This window comes from Topomyia yanbarensis, chromosome 1, assembly GCF_030247195.1.
Source record: "Topomyia yanbarensis strain Yona2022 chromosome 1, ASM3024719v1, whole genome shotgun sequence".
Classification (NCBI taxonomy): domain Eukaryota; kingdom Metazoa; phylum Arthropoda; class Insecta; order Diptera; family Culicidae; genus Topomyia; species Topomyia yanbarensis.
This window is the reverse complement of record NC_080670.1, coordinates 177765288-177783663: the sequence shown is the minus strand read 5'-3', so window position 1 is coordinate 177783663 and position 18376 is coordinate 177765288.

Genomic DNA, 18376 nt, shown 5'->3' with positions numbered 1-18376 from the left:
GAAGACGGCTATACTAAAGTCACTTAAAACACAAAAAGTTCCAAACATCTAACAACGAAAATCACAGCTCTAGTGTCGACGACATGGACGCAAACACAAGTGAGAGAGAAAGCAGACGGAATGATAGACAAGCGGCAGACGGTAAACCTGACCATTGCTCACTACCAAGAAAGAAAATTAATACAAGAAGCGGAGAGCCGAGCGCCCAGAATAAACGGAATATTTCTCCACAGACATATGATTATGGCGTATAAGCCAACCGTCAAAATTCAATTTGCGGGGGAATTCCGGATAAACGGTTACTCTCCAATCACAGATGTTGGTAGTAAACAAAAGAGAAAAGTTTTCTCTTTCAATAACTGCTGTAAATAATTTTCGACCAGTAACGGTTTGTTAGGAAAAAAGATAATTTTGACAGTTTGCTTTTACACCATTATCATATGTTTGTCGAGATTTGATTTTTTCTTCTATTTTCCATGTATTTTAATTTTTGATTTCTATGAATTATATACTATTTCCAAAAAAAGCTTAATAACCTTTAAAACTCATCAACAAATTCGTAACGTACGTCTTACATTTCTACCTTGGCTACGAACCGATTGAACTGTTTCAGTGGTTCAAGCAGGTTCGCATCTTCCATGGATTTACAACCGATTTCGCAACATAAAAAAGCATGAAATTTCGTGATAATAGTTCCGTTTCTTTACACATCAGGGGCTCTATTCTAAAAGTCACGCCACCTAGTGGCTAGATGGAATTTTTCTTCCAGTTACTAGGTGACGTGAGAATAGGACCAAAGATTGTCGTATCGCACCTTCGAGCGATATGTTGAACAATAAGTTAGAAAGTCGCCCTGTTTCATTCCATCTAAACGTCACGAGCTGAATTTCTCTCCTGCTTTTCTGACGTTTGATTTTGACCCACCCAACGTAATACGAATTATTGAATCGTACGTCGCCTTAAAATCCACGCACAGACGATGAGTACGCCCTCCGCATGTTGCATTCCCACAATTTAACCAAGATTTGGTCCATCGCTGATCATGGTTAATCGCCGCCTACAAATTAACTTACGAACAAAGTCTGCTAAATTGAACGTCTACCGTATCTTACAATCAGTATTGAGGGGCGCCATTTCGCAACAGATAGTACATTCGAGTTTATGTCCTTTCCTGTAGACAGCGTATATAAGACCATTTAGCCTGTTTGGAGGCCTTGCTACTTACATTGAGATCATCGCGATGGATTGCTTTGTACAGATAGTATTCCCCAACTTTTCGAATTTCAGCCAGGAATACGTACTTCACAAAGCCTTGGTATTCTGTTTCGGAATTTGATCTTCTGTTTCGATAGATTTCGCAGCTGATTCTTAGTGCGTAGGACAATTGGAGGGCTAGTGCTCAGGTAGCACTCTGTAACATACCAAAAGACAATGCAAGTCGAAAATTACCAGCATTCACGGATAGTCTCTTTAGCAAAACTGCATCCAGGGGATATGCTTATTGGTTTGCAGCTTATCTCCATATCTATTTTTGGCTGCTATGGCAGCTCGATAACGTCAGTGTTTCGGTCCGCATGCTTGTTTTCTTTTTCGCCGATTGCGTGGGACGATGACACAATGGAAGAAGGACAGCTTCCAAGCACGTCAAATGATTGCTGCTGACTTGTATAACCTTCCGTAATTCACGTCAATGTCTACATTTAGGCGACCACCTGGTGCTCTAGGATTGATTTTGCTACAATTTTATAGTACTTAGTTCTCTGCGTGACTTCCGGAGGAATAATCGACGAATGCCACATGTAATAGTGCAGCAATATTTGTTTAGTTTGTGAGAAAGTCCAGATTTAAAGGGTAAAATTTACCACCTAGTAGTGCAATAGGGATCATCCTGATCTTCTACAATCCTATATTTCCACTTGGCACTTCTTCCCAGCTTGAACTCTCATTTCTCTCATTCTTCATGTTATTTGCTAAATCTCTGCACCAAGCTTCGCGGAATTCCTCAGAAATACGCCCATCTGATGTAAAGAGGTGGATTAATTAAATAAATCGATGAAACGCTTATAATTAATACGTATAGTTGAAAACCTACCGGTACAACATGTTCCTAATTGAAATCGAAACATCAATTATTCCATAATTGCTACACATGCCGTCGATTTTAGTCCTCACTCAAGTTCCTCGTTGAATGGTGTATTTCATTTCGTGGCAACGAAGCGCGGTGTACCTACAATTTCCAGCAATAAGCCTGCTGCGATAACTAATAGGAGGATTTTGTAAGGATTTATGTTGAATTTCCTTGTTGGCTGCAAGCTTTTTCCCGAAAGTAAACTCGTTTGTGACATGCAAAGGAAAACCAATAGCACAACCACTCACGTTTCGTCGAGGCAAAATGAGAGTCGCTTGTAGTAAGGGTGGATGCGCCATTAATTGCGCTCAGTGCCGACACTTTAACAACTATTTGCGATGGAAACTTTTTTTAATATACAATAACCATAACTGAAAACTTGCGAGTATGGAAGTTCATCGTTGAAATTTTTCAAACAAAAATATTTCAATAATTAGTTAGATTTTTCGTTTCTCTATGATAGGAGTCGATTGACATTTTAACATCTCCCATAGATCTTTTCATTTCTGTAGTAGCATGACTATTGGTTCATCTACCCACGCTCTGAGCCGCGTAATTTCTTCGATACATCACCATCGCAACAATACAATTGTCGTCCGCCATTAATATCATCATCATCCTCTTGCACAGCAGGAAGCAGCCATCGTCGCCGTTTCAGGGGGTGGGTGGGGTTGCTAGCTGCCTAACATAACCTTGAACATACATAACAAACCGTCATTCGTTGTTGCCTGCTTCGGCAGCTCGTCGAAGAAAGTTCGAGTCGATTTTCTTCTAGCATTTTCGCATATGAGGCTCGTCGCCTAGGTGTATGCAACATGGTAATGCACGATCTTCGTTAGCTGTGATGGGACTCTGTTTCTTTTTGTAATTGATCTGACCTCTAAGTATCCAGTAGTGTGTGTGTGCAGAATAGTTGAGTTTTTATGAAATTCAATAAAGTCTACAAATAATTCAAATTCTTTGTTAACAACCTGCAGAAAACAATTCTAGAGAATAAACATCCGAAATTCAGTAGTGAAATCATCTGATTAAAGGCATTGCCATATCACGTTTAAAGCTTGAGTACGGTCCGAGATCGTAGATTTATCCTTACCCCAAGCGGTGATGACACTGTTGTCAGCGTGCCCCGTCATTTCAAATCTCAAACCCTCTAGTTCATTCAACAGTCTGTTTACTACCATCGACTCCAGATGAGGTGACAGCACTCCTCCTTGAGGGCTGCCTCTACCAGTTCTCATGGTTATAGTCTCACCTCGAAACGCTGTCACTGGATGCTGAATCGATTCAAAGGCAGTATTTTCGAATACGAATTCCAAATTTAGCAGCGCATTTGAATCCTTTACGTCAATATTATGCAAATGTCGTAACGGTTAATTTCCCAGCTTGATAAGCAAACTGAGAAATACAATTTTTATGTGCAAGTTAAATACCTTGCCATTCCATCACGTCTACGTACATTTGTTATGAACGTATCGTCATAGCTTCACCAAAGGATCCGTACCAGATGTGGCAATAGAAAATAGAATTTCAAGCGAATTTTGAATGAGTGCTGGAAATGTTCCATCCAAACACGATCATTTGTACGGTTTGAAAGATTTTATTGCCCACCTGACCATCTGAGGTTTAAATGTTGCTTTTGACATTTGCCGTGCATCTAGCTGACGACGGCCGTAGCATATGTGTTTGAAAGGACTTTCCGATTCAGATTCTTCGATTCGTTGAGACATGGGCAGATAAATACTCATTATTGGTATGTGAGTAATTTGGTTTCCACAACGCCTTTTTTATAGTAAAGTTTACAAAGCTTCAAAAGTCGAGCCTCTAGTGCATTGGCACTGTGTGGGACTCACGATTCACTCGCATGCCTAACCACAAAAACACGCCTCACTCTTTTTTCGCTCTTTTCCCCCACGGAACTACATCAAGGTATTACTTCGTGTGGGGTCTCGTTGGGCTTTCGTCGCGCCTCTTTCTGTTGCTCAAGACTTTTCCGCAGCGATCTCGGAGCCTCACTTGATCCATGAAATGGCTCGACCTTTGAGCCATTGACCTGTCGATTCTTCTCTTGCTTTCCGTCTCCATCTATTACGTCGTCATTTAACTCTCGTCCCAGTGAGCCATTTAGCTGCTGATTCCATGATCTATTTAGCTCCGGTTTCCTTGAGTCATTCAGCTCCCAGCCTTATCAGTCGAATAGTCCCCAGCGGTGAACTCCATCTGAGAGTTCAGAAAATTTTTCTGACGCCGATACTCTTGAGCCATTTGGCTCACAGCTGAATCGAAATCTACTCAGATATTATCCGGCGGTGAATTACGCTACTCCGACTGAGACTTCCCCGGCAGCGGAATTTCTCTCGATACCGGAGTTTGTTTCGTGAGCCAATTAGCTACCATTTTTGTCACGATATAGTAGGATAGTCATCGTCGGTGAATGTACCCTACTGTGAATTCGCGGGCGTTTTCGTGAACCATTTAGCTCTCCGCTTTATTCCGATCTACTCGATCTAGTCCCCGGTGGTGGACCTAGCCTACTTAATGGGCCAGCCAGTAGGTGCTGCGGTCTGTAAAGCGATACTGGGTGTCCCGAAGCTTCCTACTCACTGGCGCCACAACGACCCACTGCTAGTTGTTCGACGGGGTCTACTGGTTGTAGTCCACTCACGAGCTACCCGGTAGGGTGCCGAGGTCTGACCGCCGATTTCGGTTAAGCCTGACGTCCGGTTCACTGGCGCTCTGACGACCCGAACACGGTGCTCCGTCGCGTACTATTCGATTGGTCCCCGGCGGCGCAATTTCTCCTGAACCCCGATTTGTGGCTTCATGGCGGCTTTCGAACCGTTGGCGCTACTTTGTTGCTTCCTCCGACACTTTCTCCGCAGCTCGGAGAGTATACTCTTAACTACTATGCTGACAACATCACAGATCATCGTGGCACAATTCTTCGACGATATTGTCAACTGTCACACCAGGTATACCCCTTCGAACTTTTTCGAACCTAGGACATTCGAATACCACGTGTTCCCACAACGACATCCCCGTTTACCACAACGACACACTTGGGATGAGTCGGTGGGTCCATCTTCCTTTCTCCGAGTTGTTCCACTCTAGCTGCAACTTAGCCAGCGAGTCCGTTTTGACCAGTCTACTTGCATGTACTCCACTGCTGGTAGCATTCTACGTCTTAGGCCTGAGTGATGCAAATGGGGATCATCCCGGCAGTTACGCATACCGCTTCCGACGATAACGTTCTGTACGCTCCCGCGACACGAACAAGCATTAGGCGAAACGTGCTTGTCAATTTCGTCCTGTTCTGCTTTGAGTTCAGTTCAGTGTTGAAGTCTCATCTTCAGGAGACGTCTTGTGGTGCTCCTCCAATGATCTTTACCAATACGTTAGTTGTCCTCGCAGCCTTCACCCAGGTGTTTCAGCGCACGTATTCATGGAATTGGGTGTCCCCCCGACGCTGATTACGACGCACTGGATTTTTTACGGTGCAGCTTGGCGCTAGCCATCCAGATTTCTACGATGCCTATTGTCTTACCGTCAACATCTCCACCTCCTCAAGGGTCTCTCCAGTTACCGTCAGGATAAGGTCACCTGCAAAGCCCAAGATCTCAACTCCCCTGGGTACACTCCGTTGTACATTATATTCCAGAGCGTTGAGCCTAGAGTGGAGCTCCGAGGTACTCCTACCGTAGCACTAATCGACCTCTGTCCCATGTTCGTTTCGTAGACTAGTACACGGATCTGAAAATAACTGTTCAGAACCTTTCACAGAAAGTCCGGGAACCGCATTCTGTGCAGAGCTACGGCGATAGCCACCCAGCTGACGCTGTTGAACGCATTCTTCACGTAGATCATAACCAGGGCGCAGTAGCCATTACCCCTGCTCCTTTACTTCAATACTTTCTTCGCGCTCGCGTTGACAGTGCGGATGGCGTCCACCGTCGAGATCCTTCTCCGGAATCCGAATTACCTCTGTCCGTTCTCACTTTCAGCGTAGTTCATCAACCTGTTGAGGATGACCCTTTCTAGAAATTCACCAAGAGTATCTAAAAGGCTTGTTGGTCCTTGACAACAACGCCAGCTTCTGTATCTTCCATCTATCCGGGAAGTTGCTTTCGTCGAAGCATTTCTGTAGAACTATCCTGAACATGTCCGGAAACGCCAGAATCGTGGCCTTGAGTGCCACGTTAGGGATACTGGTCTGGACCGGAAGCTTTCTTCGTTTTCAGCTTTTTCGCCACTATAAGGAACTCGTCATTGCAAACTCGATTGTCAGCAACATTTCCACCATCTACATCAACGTACGGTATGGGCGGCCATGCGGTTGGGTCGTGCTTCGGGAAAAGACCCTCCATGATAATTTTCAGTTTGTCGGCGCACATTTCAATTGGCGTCATTGGTCCCTTGATTCTGGCCACAATGACACGGTAAGCATTCCCCCGGGGGTTAGCGTCTACTTCTCTGCACAACTCTTCGTAGCAGGTGGACTTGCGTAGCATTATGTCGCGTTTAAACTCTTCTCTGACTACCTCAGATCTCGCTCTCTGAATTCGTCTTCTGGCTTTTAGGCAGGCAGTCCGGAGGATGCTTAACCTTTCGTTCCACTAGTACGCCGGTAGTTCCTCGACTCCATTTTCCTCGGCAGTGTTACAGACGGCGCCGGTGGTAAGCGTGACCGCCACTCATTCCAGTTGGCCTGGGTTCAATTCCAGCCGAGGTCGTTGAGATTTTTCTGAGGTGAAAAAATCTGTGGTCAGGTCTTCCTTCGGAAGGGAAGCAAAGCCGTTGGTCCCCAGTCCATGAAATTGATGGATCGATATCTAGTCCAGGTAGTAGAATCACCTCTCTGACGTCGGTAAAGAAGAAGTAGATCCAACTTCTATACTCTTACTAACAAAAATATCCTCCTCCCGTGATACTTGTGGAGTGCGCAGTAATATATACGGCCTCTAGCAAAAGCAAGTATCGGACTAACCATTCCTTCCCTTTCCTTCCGCGATCTACGTTCGGGCCTGGCCGGCGCCGTTATTGATCAAAAATACTACGATTACCAGGAGTTGCACATTGAAAGATGTTTCGCTCCTCCCAAGCATAATTATCTACTGATTCCCTGTGCAACTTCAGCTAGTCCCGATCGATAACGGAGTAGCAGCCAGGGGTCGTCGCACAAGCTCAAGCTCCATTTTCCTCGGCATTGTTACATCACATGCCCTCGCTACTATTTCCGACAGCTCATCGGCGTTTGTAATTTGAGTGACGCTGTCAGCATGAAGTGCTTCCACTAAAAGGTCCTAGTCGAAGTCCTTTGTGTTCCACTTTCGCCCGCCTGTCCTCGCACTCCGTGTTACAGTACAATTCCGCCGACAAATGGTGTAGTAGATCGCCTGGTGGTCGCTATGTGTGTACTGCTCGCTAACTCGCCAATTCGTGTTATCCGACGTTGGTCAGCCTGCTACCCCACACCACGACCTAAACGTTAGTCTCCTCCTACAACAACCGGCGTTCGTCCGACTAACGAGTCGGTTAGAGCGTCCAGCATCCGATTGTACTGTTCTAGTGCCCATCTTGGATTGCAGTCGTCCCTGAACTATTCACCACTTAGTTGCCGTTATCAGAAGGAACACGATATGGCTCTGCAGCAATTGAAACGTCGCACTTCGTTTCTGTTGTTGACTGCTACAACAGTGGCTGTGCAATGTCGTAATGATTGAGCTGGGCAGCTGGGTTATCTCCATCACCATTGGCCTGTTTTGCTTTTTGTACTCTGGGCATAAGAAGCCTCCCGTTATGTGGTCCTTTTCGCCCCCGTTTGTGCAGAACAAGCAATTCGGTTGCTTTGTGTAGTCTCTATTAATGTGTCCCTCCTCCCCGCATTTTCTGCACAGATCACACTCTAGAACTGTAAAGGCCCGCCAGTTTCTTACCTGATGTCCGAAACCCAGGCACCATCTGAAACACCTCTCCGTTTGTTCAGTGGCACAGCGGCCATCCGACTTTAACCTTACCGGTTGACATAAGCTGGTTGGCTGCGGCTACCGGTAAGCGTATCGCTGCAGACTGTGTGTCACTATATGTCTTCCTCTACCTGATTGACATCTGCTCTTTCTTCAGGTTACATTGCTATTAGCGCGCTCCTCTCTTCGTCTTCCGTTATGATCTCGTCCAGATTCCTGCATTCGACCACCGCCTCTTGCACTAAAGCTCTCACATTCGCATCTCCTCCCACCGCTTCTGCCACTGCTTCCCGATTGGTCTAGTTCTTGATCAATGGATCCTTCTTCAACTCGACCAGCATCTCACCTTTCTGAATGCGCCTGGTTCTTACTGCGTACTCCCTAAGCTCCTTCAGTTTGGGATTCTCTCTCAACCTTTTTGCGGATCGCAGCGTACACCACGCCGTCGTTTGCTTTGGCGACTAGTGCGTCTCCATTATACCGCTCATGGCGTAACCGAAGGTCTTCTTTCTTCTTTTCACCCTTTTTTTCTGTTCTTTCATCTACTGTTCTATGGATTCTACGGCTCTAGAGTTTCTTCGGTTCCTCAGCCTCTCCTGGAGCAACATGCACGGACAGACCAGGGATCTAGTGATTAGCATCAAATCCGCCGTATCAGCAGCCGATGCAAACAGATGGCATTACTGGAGTGTTTAAAACGCCGAAAAAATACCGAACACCACTGAGGTAGCGAAAGCAGAAGCCTATAAGACGCCGGAGGGCGATCGGTGTTCTCCTTCTGTGAAAAGAATAAGGGAAACATATATTCTTCTAACCGTGCATCCACATGCTCCTCATTCGACTAGCGAGCGATGAATAAAGCGCATAGCACAAAACTGCATGCGGGCTTACCATTTCGACGGCTTTGGTTGAAATAGTCTCAAATTTTGGGTTTTCCACGTCACTTTCTAAAGTTTTTGCGTTATTCATAGAAGCTATACATACTTCGAAAATTAATTTGTCCGGAATTTCCTTTCAAAGACGATTTTGACAGTTGGCATTTAAGCCGTAATCATATGTTTGTCGAGAATTGTTCCTTGGGTACGTTCTCCCCCAGTTCCTTCAGTTTGGAATACTCTTTCACTCTTTTGAGGATTGTAGTGTACGCCACGCCGCGGTTTGTTTTGACGACTAGAGCGGCTGTCCTATACTTACCCAGCCCGGCCGAAGGTTTTCTTTCCTCTTTTCATCCTTCTCTTTCTTTTTTTCCTCTACTCTTCAACGGTTGCTACATTTTTTGAGCTTCTTTGGTTCCTCCTGCTCTCTTGACCTTTTCCTAACTCTTTTCACAGATCGAGAATACCAAACCCCCTCCGGCATCTCAAAGGCTTCTACGTTCGTTGCCTCTGTGGTCTTCAGTGTCTTTTTGGCGTTTTCAGCTCTCTCCAGTAACGTTTTCTATTCGCATTCGGTTGCTGCTACGGCGGATTTGATGCTAATTACTTGATCCCTGATCTGTCCGTGAACGTTGCTTTTCATTAATTGGTAGAGTTCTTCGATTTTTTGCCTCAGCTTCGATACTTTAGGCAACCCAGACTGCTGGTCTTCTTGGGTAATGCTTGATTTCGGCATGCGCACCTGAAACCTTAGCCTTCCTTGGCGCCATATTGGCTTATCGCCGCCCGTAGTGAGTAATCGCATCTATGTGATCCCATGGGGTCCTTTGCAAGCAGTGAGGTCGCATGCAATGCAAGGCTTGATGCGGTTCTTCATGAGGTACCGCGTTGAGAGACGGATCGACGCTAGTCATGAATGTTCATTTGAGTCTTGGATAAAATTTTAGCGAAAGTGGCACCGTCTCGCTTCGATGGAGCTGTTTTCGGATTTACATGGCTGTTTATAGAGGTTTAGCTGAACCGAACATTGCCTTCCCCCACCATAACCCAGGAAGGCTCACCAACTCGCGGTAGGTCCGGGGTTTGTTAAGCTCTTGTCTCTGCTGTCCCCTTCTTCAATGTATCAATCTCTATAGGGAGGTAGGTGGGTAGCCAGGTAGACGCCCTAACGATTTTGTTATATTTGGAGCCCTCATGTGTTGGGATCTTTGTTGATCTTTACGGGGTAGGTAAAGGAGTACGCTGCTCACCTTTGAACGATTCCCAACCCCGCACATAGGGTTGAAGATTTGAACCCAAAAAAGAAGCGAATGGTCATAAAGTTAAAGTCTTCTATAATAGTTTGCCGGTGCGTCTTTGGCCAATTTGATTTTATAATACATAAATCTCACATACCTGCACATTCTCTGAAGGTTATTGTTCGACCATAGGACTACTCTTTTTATAATCCGTTTGGTTAATGGACATCATATGCAGTAGTCGTGCGCCTTTAAGTTTCCTGGTAGCTTCGTCTAGATCTTTGGAGCCTTTGACATTGTCTTGGAAACCCTCCAAAATCGCTCCAAAATCGTTCTTAGGGACTGCATATACCAACCAGAATAGACCATGCCAGTCGAAGGCCACAGACCCAACACCAACTTACCCCGTCTGAATAAACATATACTTATGCCTGTCGCTAACTCATTGAAAGTTCCTTTTATTCTGAGGTCACTCATTGGTTGGTAGCAAGCAACATTAGCCATTATCCTTGTGATATCGAACATGTTGAACCACACTGTAGTTCGGATTTTGGTATCCTCGAAGATACTAACAAAGTTGATGAGATGATCGTACTAAAAGATTTTAATTTCCTTAGCATTTCGTGGAAATTTTCCCGCAAAGATTTTTTGAAGCCAGATTCCGATAATTTATTCTCCATAAATGTTACTGACCTGACATCATCTTCAAGCGAAATAGCGAGCGATCAGACAACCTTCTTCTTGTTTAACGTGGCGGTTGATAACTCGAGATAAATTGTCGGCATTGCCAAACTTGTCTGTAGCCATGTACTCGATGGCAAAGTCGTACATTAGCAGCGTTAGTTCCCAATACTAGAGACAAATGGCTGTGTACTCTGGGAAACCTTTTTTTGAGCCGAATATACTACAGTTAGTCCTTCACGATCACGTTGGCAGTAAGTTGCGCTCCGTCGGTACCGATGGAGATCTGGATGCGCGTTGGACGACCTTCAATGATCCGTTCGGGTATCGATGACAAATCGTCGCTCCTAGGCCAACTGAAGATGCATCGGCTGACACAATGGCCTCTAACTTTGGATTATAGTGAGTGAGGAGAAGATCCGATGATAGAATCTGCTTGAATTTATTAAAAGCAGTCTGACACTCAGTTGTACAATTGAAGGTGACTTCTGACTTCAGCAATTCATCCAGAGGGTATCGAAGTGGTCGTATATTTAGAATGAAAATTCCATAAAAAATTATGGCTCCAAGTAAAGATCGAGCTTGAGATACATTCATCGGTGCAGGCATGCGCTTGATAGTTTCTATTTTTGACGGGCAAACCGGATTCCGTGCTGATCGAGCAAAGGACCCAGATATTTGAACTGCTGAAGACGTTGGAACAATGCCTGCAGATTCTGCCAATGCTCTTCTTCGTTTTCTCCGCCTACAATGATGTCATCGATGTAACCGCACGTGTGCTAGAGACCTGTTAACATGGTGCCCACAAGTTGTTGGAATGCTCTCGGTGCTGCTTTTACGCCGGGCGCAAGACGATTTAATTTGTAGATGCGCCGATGAGTATTGATGGAAAGAAGCATACTAGTTGTCCCATCGGCGCCAACATATGAAGATATGATTCCGACATGTCGATGATGCTGAACACTTTACAGTTGGTAAGCTTTACAAAAATGTCCTGCGGCAACGCTAGTGGGTATTGATGCGACTGGAGTGCATCATTCAGTCCTGTAGAATACTACGATTACTCTTCTGGACAACCATGATTGGAGCGGCCCAGTCCGAGTAGTCGTCTGGTGTGATGATACTTATACGTACGAGTCGATCCAGCTCTTCGTCCACGGTTTGGTATGTTGCCTATGCCACTGGACGCTTTGGTTGTTTCTGGCCTGGCCTTAGGTTTGCTTTTGTACAAAATTTCAAACGACATTATTTTTGTGATTTTGTTCCTGCGATGAAAGGACTTTTTTGTTTGTTTACGAAATCCGAAATTTTGATAGAAACATCATAGCGGTCCCATCCCATAGGATCTGCGGAACAAATAATCTAGAAACCAAGTAGTATCCACTACTAAGACTATAAAACAGTCTTATAAAAAAGAGAATATTTTCAGGTAATTATTACACTTCCAGCGCCAGGTGTCACGTCGAATTCATAGACATACATATTATATATTAGCAACTCCCTCAATTTTAAACAAAACGTAAATATTGTGAGAAAACATCTATTTACTAAAGCATGCATTTCTCGATAATTCCTCCGCCGATAAACAGCCACAATTTGTTTACCGGCTTCGCCCAACCGGGCGTCTGTGCAGATATTCTGCAGATGTTCCATAAAGGAAGACACAAACATATCTGCACCATCATCAACCTCACCGCAAGCAGCAGGAGTAGCGGCAATGGTAGTGTAGTGTTCGCCCGCCTTGACCACGCTCTTCCAAGGTTATGTACACCGGGCGCCTGTAACCAACCTCCCTTGGCCCGTTCAATCACTGCGTCGCAAACTGTTCCCCGTTTTCCGTTTTAGTCGAGTACCGCGGCGCCGAAACAGTGGTGGGGGGAATGTGTCGCACTGGAAGAAAGCATTTCTGTGCCGAGCTAAAAATAGATCCACCCGCTTTTACGGTTTCAACGCAAACCAACCCGACGCCCCATTAAAATCGATTACTGCTGTTCGCAGTGGGGTGGGTTTTCCCTGGTACATTACCGAACCAGCAGCCAGGATGCCAGTTTGGCGGGTAGTGTGACAAAAGAAAATACGATGTAACTATACAGTAGGGTGTCCCAAAATGACATCATGTTAAAAAAGTCATCGGGCTCACTTCTTAAATGAAAGGTTAGGGTATTAGGACCACTTTCTTCTTCGGAGTGAGTTTGCTAAAACGCTTCCTACTGGTGGCGACTTTTGATTTTTTGAAAAATGGGCCGATTTTGGATAAAATTTTAAATTTATGCCTATTGAAGTGGTCCTGAACTGTCTTAGATTTTTTTCAGCATTTTTTTATTTTTCTGGAGATCCAAACGGAGAAGTTTGGTTAGTTAGTTTGTACAAATTTGGAATTATAAGAGCGGCAGGGCCATTAAAACTTAGTAAAAAGAGAAAGTTTTGGTGTTTTTCAGTATTTTTTCTTTAAAAATGGGTATCTACAAAATTTTAAAAGTACAGAAAACACTTTATATAGTTGAGCCAAATTCAGGGGCGTAATTTTGCTGAAGAAAGTGTATAGCTATGGCTAATGGGGTATGAGTTATTTAAGTTTTTGGTAGATAACCTTTGACATTTTTAGCAATTTATCAAAAATAATTCTGTTCCAAAAAGTAAATCAGTTCAAATGTGCTTTGACCACACATTGTTTTTCGAAAAATAGAAGGAAAATTATGAATAATGACGTTTTCTGTACGTCTTTAGTATGTCAGGACGAGGTTTAATGAGCAACTGATGACTTTTTTGTAACTTAAATTATAAAAATAATAACTTTGCTAATGACGCCAAGTCTAATTATTTTTTGAAGAGTTAATTCTCCATAATTACTTCTAGGAGGCATCTTCAACAAAACGATTGTATCAGAAGATGCGCTGTATTCTGTTGTAAAACTTTTTCGAGGATATTTGCCCCAAATTTGACTATTTCGGAATTATGTGATCTAAACAGTAAATATCAGTTTTTCAGCACTCACCTCACTCTTCTGCATTTTTCTTCACTTCAAAGTTCCTAACATGAAAATAAGACTTTATATACAAAATGTAAGTACGTTAATCAATTCAGCCTTCAAATATACATCATAACTTGCCATTAACTCGACATATTTGTTTAATTTTAGTGATTTTCAAATCCGCTAGGTGGCTATTAATATAGAAAATATTTAAAAAAAAATCGTCAAATGCTCATAAAAACCGATTCTGATGTACTAGAGACAAGCGAAAAACGCTATTTTTCATCATTTTCCTTCTATTTTCCGAAAAATAATATGCGGACTAAGCCCACTTAAGTTGTTTTATTTTGTAGAACAGTGTTATTTTTTATGAATATCATAAAATGTCAAAAGGTTATTTAACAAAAACGTAAATAACTTATACCCCATTGGCCGTAGCTATACACTTTCTTCAGCAAAATTACGCCCCTGAATTCGGCTCAACTATATAAAGTGTTTTCTGTACTTTTAAAATTTTGTAGATACCCAGTTTTGAAGAAAAAATACTGAAAATCACCAAAAATTTCACTTTTTACTAAGTTTTAATGGCCCTGCCGCTTTTATAATTCAAAATTTGTGCAAGCTAACTAACCAAACTTCTCCGTTGGGATCTCCAGAAAAATAAAAAATGCTGAAAAAATATCTAAGACAGTTCAGGACCACTTCAACAGGCATAAATTTGAAATTTTATCCAAAATCGGCCCATTTTTCAAAAAATCAAAAGTCGCCACCAGTAGGAAGCGTTTTAGGAAACTCACTCCGAAGAAGAAAGTGGTCCTAATAACCTAACCTTTCATTTAAGAAGTGAGCCCGATGACTTTTTTAACATGATGTCATTTTGGGACACCCTACTATACAGGTATTTTATGAAATAATTATTAAATTCAACATAAATGCAACAAGAAACTTGTTTGAAACATTAACACGAAATGATCTACCCTTGCCTTGACAAATTAGTACCAAAAAATCAGGATGGTTCAAAAGGGAGTCAAACTTGTGACATGATCGTGTCATAGCATTTATGGATTTCCGAAGAGAAGACTTATAAGATTACAATACATCCAAGCGATTAGATTCCAATATGAAACCGGATCATGGTGCATAACAAGGGAGAAAGAAACCAAAATTGGTAACCTAATCGGCTTATACTACCAACCAGAAAGAAAATTCCTTAAATCTAGCACACGTACCGTTACGATTCAGGAAGTGTCCTCTGGAGGCGTCCATTCTGTCTTTTGTTACTCAATTCTAAAATGAGAAAAAAAGTATTAAAATTAAAAAGCATCCTTCAAACACGAGCCACGCTTAGCTACAAAGTCATCTACTATTTATCAGTATATTATGTCAACTTCTAATAAAAAATGTAAAAGTTCAAGGAAAATACCTCTAAGAAGTCTCTTCAGCAGAAATCATCACCATTCCGCTCGTGAGCTGCCGTCGCCTTTCTCCATCCGGCGGATGGCGTATTCTCACTCCTTTTTCACTTGCTGTTTAACTGACCACCTACTTCTTTTGTAAACAAACCACCTCACCCACCGACAGGAACGGAAAAGCTTTTCCCTTATTTACGATTATATACCTACTTGCACACTAACACATATATGCCAACGCTTTCAACTATACATTCTTTTACTGCTGCTGCTGTTGTTGACGATGATTACCTTCTTCGTGCAACCCATTAGCCAAAAAAAAAATTCTTTAACTTCACCACCGCTCGTAAACACTGCACACTTCACAATCTTGCCACTCGACGACTAATATGTAAATATTTTATAACGATATTTTTATGGACATGAATATAAATAACACCAAATTTGTGTATTTCTATCGCGCGAACACCAAACACACAAGCGAATGAAATTTCTTTCCGATGAAAATATTAGCACTGTGTCGATTTCCTTCCGATAGTTTCTTCGGAACACACCCTGGCTGCCAGAGCAATCAAAACCCGAACAGGAGCGGTTATCTTCTGCGCTCCGCCAGGCGGTCCGTTTCGATCGGTTGTGGGAACCGTACACAACTAAGCACCGACCTACTGGAAGGTTCCGTTTAGGGGATCTAAAACAAATTTTTCGATAAAAGTCAACCTGTACACGAAAAGTACGTGCGAATTTCGCGGAGAACAAAACACTTGTTCGCGACGACACCAGGAGAACTCGGGCACCCGATTGGGGTTTGACAGTTGCTTGCTGTTGAGTGATATCGTTCTTGTTTTTGCGCTGACGATGAGTGCTTCCGTGAGTGGTCGCGGTTTATTTGCTTTGGCAGAGATGTTAGGCGGCATTGATTAGGATGGCTCAGTAGAAGTTGGCTTGCCCGGATAGAAATTTAAAATTGCATTTTTTCTCCCACAAAAACATCCCATAAAACAGTAGATGTTATTATTTTTACTATTTTAAAATTGTTTGACGCAAAGTTTTCGCGGCAGATTTACAATAAAACTTCAGGTATCTAAAAATGAATTTTACTGTCCAATGAAAAAAGATACAATAAATTATACTGTTTCAGAGAATTTTTTTTGACAAAGCATCGATATGATTAGCTGTTTGGAGCCTTTTTATCAAATGACTTAGCTTTTCGGTGCAGTGGTATTTGCATTTCAACTTCTTTAAAATTGTGGTAGTTACAGTCGATTATTTTCGTAAAACTAAGATGAACAATATGAGAATTTTTTAAAACTAGACTAAACTGGATTATCAAATTGTAGATAATTTTAAACTAGAGTTACTATTTGATGATTTTCATTCATTCTTCATCATTGGAGAAAATTTACATAAAACCATTAAGACAATGTATTTTTTCATTAATCTTCAAAATATAACTAAAAAAAATATTCTGGTTGCAGTTTAAAATCGAAGAATTGACTTGCGCCTTTCGTTATTTTCCCTATTTGTAGAGTGGGCAACTAAAGCGCATCTTTACATGTTAGAGAATCAACTTGCGCATCATCTACACCAGTTGCGCTTTAGTTCCGCACGCTGAAAATAGGAGAAAAATCGAAAGGCGCAAGTTCACTATTTCGATTTTCAACGGCAACCAGAATATTTCAACAACGGAATAGCAGAGCGTCTGGGGTAGGGAATACAGGGATGACAATGATAACAAGGAAAGGAAAAAGAGTCAAACTCTAGGGGCAGATCACTCTAGAAATGTATAACAAATTTGCATCAAATTAGAAAAATGCATTTAATATCCATTTTTGCATCAGCTTTGCACTCCCTCGCAGAAAAGTTTGTTTAACAAACGTCCTACGCTGATTCACTTTGTTCGACGTTTTGTTGAATGTAGGGCTAATTTTTTGTAGGGTTTTGACGTCTTACACGCAACGCAAACAACATTGCACGCAACGCAAAATACATTACGAATTTCTATTTTGATGGAAAGAAATGCATTTTATTTAGCTGATTTTTAAAAATGCATCACAAGTGATCTGCCTCTAGAGTCGATGTGTTTTTTGAAATTTAGATTTTCATCTATAATCACTCTCAGGTATTTAATTTCACTGACACGTTCTAACACCCTATTATCCAGCTGAACATTAACACACTCACTGTTCATTGACTGTTTTCCAATCAATATGTATTTTCTTTTCGTCACGTTCAGTTTCAGTTTTTTTAAATTTAAGCCAAGAACTCAAACTTTCTAGATCACTATTCAGTTTTTCAGTAGCAGCAATAGCATTGTCGGAGGCAATAAATATCACAGTATCATCAGCAACAAGTTTATATAACTGTATTTTAGAATTCTCTTCAAGTCATTAATGTATACAATAAATAACAGGGGACCCAGCACGCTTCCTTGTAGAACACCCACCGAGGTTTTCTTACCGTCTGACGACACAGAATTGTACTTGGTTCTTTGACCTTTGAGTATCCAAATAGGACTCAGTTGAACTTTAATCTGCTGCTGTTCGGTATGAGGCATGCGATTTCTTCTCCTTCCGGGGTACCAGCATTCTCCTACTGGTCCTTGGATCGTCGTTTGGTGGGGGTTTGGGATATCCTTAGATCGATTGCATAGAACATTGTAGAGGAAACATAACCGAAAAGCGCAACTCATATAAAATATGTGCACTGTAATGTCATGTCAAATTACACCAAATCAATGAATAATAAGCATTTTAAATTATCCGAATACTTGCGGAAACTTTCCAACTGGGCCCGGGAATGACGGACTCAGGTTCTTCAGATCACCTGGTTGTGTGAATATTACTGTCATGTGCCACCTAAAATTAAATCCACGCGACGATCAATGAACAATGCAGTTACATTTGTAGTTAGGTACGTCTTATGTGGACACACTTAGACTGCGGAAATTCTAGAATCCGGTTAATCGAACTTACAATCGTTGATTAATATTCCTGATAATTATCTTAACATTTCAAATAAGGTTACCTGGTTGTTGATGAGCGTTGATCCTCACTTGGCTCCTCCTGGTGGCGTTGTTGCTTCCTGCTTCGCTTTAGGGAGTTTTCTTTTATTGGT